Below are 4,242 nucleotides of genomic sequence, written 5' to 3' on the forward strand. Positions count from 1 at the left end.
TGTTTATGGTTATAGATCTCCATGCTTTGATGGTATTTTGTTGCTTTGACTCTACAAGTGTTCTTTGAAGTGGGACAAGTGAGGAAATAGTGGTGAAATATCTATCAAGGGAGAGAAAAAACAAGCAAGGAGCCAAGCGAAAGACTGAGGTTGGTACTCTCTGCTTCTCTCTCATCTATCTCTCATAAAGGAAAACACAAGTGACATTAAATTGTTTGTTTCTAAGATAGCTACCCGTCTTAGTGGGACTAGCAGCTCTGAATGGACACTAGTTTTCTTGATAACAAAATGGTGACTCCGTTGGGGAATCAATAGTTTGGTTGTTTGTTTCTATTTGTTTGCTTTATAAACTACAGATGGAGCCTGAAGTTAAGCCAACAAGCCTTCGAACTGCTTTTTCTATGCAACTGCAAAGTAGATCAACGCTGCTTCAGTCAATCTCCGGGTTGGTTTATGAACTAAACATCTAACTTGTAAACATCCTAAGTGCCCTGGTCGTAGCTCAAATAACCTCATTAGATCAGCCCCTATACTTTGTGTTTACTGTCTATCATTAGCTCAGCCTAAATCCCTAAACTTAGCTGTAAATGGTGCGTGAAAACCAAGCTCAATCTCATCCCTGGACCATTGCACTATCTCTCATTGGCAACCTGGCTGCATCTCACCTCCAATGTGTTGTAGGTGAGATGCATCCCTATTTCCCTGTATTATAGGTGTGATGATTGAATGAGACTATTTCGGCCTCCAAATTTTGGTTTTTCCTTCATTGTTTTCAGCTCTATTCAGTAGTTTTGCTGTCTATGATCAGTATATCACTGTTGAAACTCTCTTCCTTTTCATTATTCAGCCTCCATTGATAAGGAATTGTGAATGTTTTTTATGTATTTTTCATCATTTACAGTCTTTACAAAAAGTAACTTAATCAAACTATCATCTTTTGATTTGAAAGTGTCGCACGTGTCATTTTCAATCAAAGAAAAGAGTGTCATAAAGTCTTCCTCTTTTAGATAGTTGATTACACTTTTGCTATTGTATTTGATTTGAATCATCAATTCTTTGAAGTGTCAAAAGTATTTTTCAAGTTGAAATTGAGAGTGTCATCATAGTATTCCTTTCATTTTTGAAAAGAAATTGCTAAAGTGTCGCTTTGAGGAAAGATAGTTTAGATCTATACTTAGTTTTCTTTTTGACATTCACACATCAAGGGAACTGAAAAACAAATACATGCATGTGCATTTTCATTTAGACTGCATGCGGAAATTGATTTAGGATAGTGCATCTTAGTGTGTGCTCTCTGCTCTATGTTGAAAGAATTTTACTTCTCTTTCCTTAGTAGCTAGGATTTTCATTGCTAAAAGAAACTAAATGACTGTTTATCATCTTAGATTGCATATTTAGGAATTGTATATGTACATCACATGGTGAACCTTAAAGGCAAACTTCTTGAGAAAGATCAACTATAAAATAAACCTCAATGAACATAAAAACGCTTTGGAACCTAACGCACAAGATCTAGAAGTCTAGGCTAGAGACATATTCCAGTGTTGTAAAGCCTGGTAACTATCATTTTCATCATAGGTTGGGTGATTCCTCCTCTTTGATACGACAAGTGCTAGTATGGACTTGTGCTCCCATGTACCATCGAGTATATATTGGGAGGCCACAATAGGCTATATCCTTTATCCTTAGGGAGCTATGTTTGCTGCCCTATCGATCGCAATGCATTGAACACAGCATTTGGGAAGATTGGCTGCCGTACATAAAAAGTATTATGCAGTTTTGCGATTGGTTTGGTAATCCCTCTGTCTAGATTTCCAGAGTAGTCACTTTCATTCCTTTTTAGACTCCTTAAAAGAAAATTTCTATCTGAGCACTTGTCACTTCAGGCTCAATAAAAATCGAAGACGACTAGAGTCACCTTTAGCTTTTTCTCAACTCTTAAAAATTGAAAAAGCAAGTTGTGTCAAAGCATCATAAAATTTATTTTAATCGGAATAACATCACTGTTCCCACGTTGGTCTTAAGTTGATAAAATGGAGTCCACCAATCAAGGATTTCCCTTTGGGGGGAATCCTAGTCCTTTCTCTTCTTGGGGAGATGTTGGTGCTCCACACATGGCTACATTGTCCCTTCTAAGACTCACAATTGGCCTGCCAGTATGGCTTTTCTTGACCTCTATTGTTCTAAACACCGTAATTCCTCAGCAATTAGATCAGTAACTAGATGATACTGAAGTCGCTCCCCCACCTTCCGCTTCATTTGTTTCTCCATCTCCTTCTTCCTTTTCGCTTGGTGAAGCTAGTAACGCTAAAAACCAAGTAACTGAGAAGAAGAAGAAAGGGAAGGAGAAGAAGAAGAAGAAGAAGCCAACGGTGAAAGGGGGCAACCATGCATTGTCTAGAAAAAATCCACACACTGCACCATCCAAACCTAAATCTCCATGTGTCATTTCCAAAGGAGACCACTATCATCGAGATTAGCCTTGCATCCCGCGAATCTTAAGGGACTAGTCTCCCAGCTTGCACAATCTGGTGTCTTCAACCTCTGACGATCATGTTGAGAGCACACCATCAACTAGTGAAAATGAAGTCAATGGACAGAAAGGAAGATCTAAATTTCCTTGTAGATTATGTGAAGGAGATCATGCCCTCCACCGTTGTCCTTTCCTGGATGAAGCTAAAATAGTCTTAGATAACCATCCTGCTTTACCGCAGCGACTGCCTCCGAGATACAAGAAACTCTTGCCGAGTCCGTCGCTAGTTTAAAATCGGACTGAAACACCTTTGTTGTTGGTTGAAGCATCTATCATTGAAGATGAACCCTCTGAGTCTACACCAGACCAAAGTCAACAAGTCGAGACGGTAGTCGACCCAGTCTTGTCTTCAGAGGGTCCATCTTCAAATGATACGATCTCCAAAGAGAATGAGAACGACACCATTCAAATTCTTTTTGTTAACACAGAATCAGTTGAACATGGGGGAAATCTACCCATTCCTTTATCGAAAGAAGGAATTTCATCAGAGATTTATCCGACCATTTATTTGGTCCCTCCTCCAAGTAATCTAGTCATTTCCTTCGATTGGAATCTACTAGGGAGACCCCGCCTACCATCTAATGTACCATTCTAAATCATAGTACAAGCTTACAAAATGATCATGGTGGGTACTACCATAGATGAAGGGGCTTCCATGAGTATCCTTTCCTCAACTTCTTGGAAAGTGCTTGGTTAGCCATCGCTTTTGCTTGAGATTCGAAATCTATCAGGCTTCAACAAAGGAACTAGTCGACCGTTAGGGATCCTTCCAAATTTGCCTATAACTTTGAGAAGGAAAATCATTTATCTGAACATGATGGTAGTCCAAGGGCCATTAGATTACAATTTACTCCTTCGGCGTGACTACATTTATAGCATGGGAGCTATTGTTTCCTCACTCTTTTGAGTGATGTGTTTCCCGCATGAAGGCAGAGTGGTCTAGCTTGTAGACCAGCTTTCATTCCTCGGTTCAAACACAACTACTAGTCAAGTGCCATCCCTAACTAGCCTTTTTGCACAAGGAATGTCTCATCAATCTCCAGTCCATCCACCTGATGAGTGCAAGTGATTCGGTGAATGTGACTAAACCCGGGGGCATGCGCCCTGGTCTGCATCGGCAGGAAAACCCTAGATATAAGATGTGTTTCCTTATAGGATATATGACCGATCTGACACACTTGTCCATTTAGGAAAATGGGATCAGTCTGGAAATATCATTTCCTCGTCGAAGGTTATGTGATTGGAACTCACACCATTCACCTTCGTCTATTTCGATGGACAGAGCCAAGGAAGTGTTTTGTTTACGAATGCGGATGGAACAACCTTGCTATTGCGAGAACTTCCATATGGTAACCTGGAAAATTTACTCTTCTTTATACCTGGGGGCATGCAAACCTTTTTTTATAAAAGTGAAAATTGACCTTTTATTTTCTTAGTTTGTAGGATCTCAACATTTTAACCTTGTAGATCAGTCATTTCTAGCTTGCATACAAAAGGCTCTGGAGCAAAGTTGTACATGGGGCAAGCTCCCTAAAAAATGAACCTACTAGTGAGAGACATCCTTATTATACAACTGGCACGAGCAGGTTTACGCAAAGTTCAAGATCGTTAAAAAATAAACCTAGCAATGAGCATATGTTCCCCCAGAGTTTAAGCTCATTAAAAAATGAACCCATCTTTCACTAAATAACCTTTGTGATCGCATTACT

Source organism: Pinus tabuliformis, chromosome 6 (assembly GCF_031772625.1).
Source record: "Pinus tabuliformis cultivar Carrire ecotype Pingquan chromosome 6, CPIR1, whole genome shotgun sequence".
Classification (NCBI taxonomy): domain Eukaryota; kingdom Viridiplantae; phylum Streptophyta; class Pinopsida; order Pinales; family Pinaceae; genus Pinus; species Pinus tabuliformis.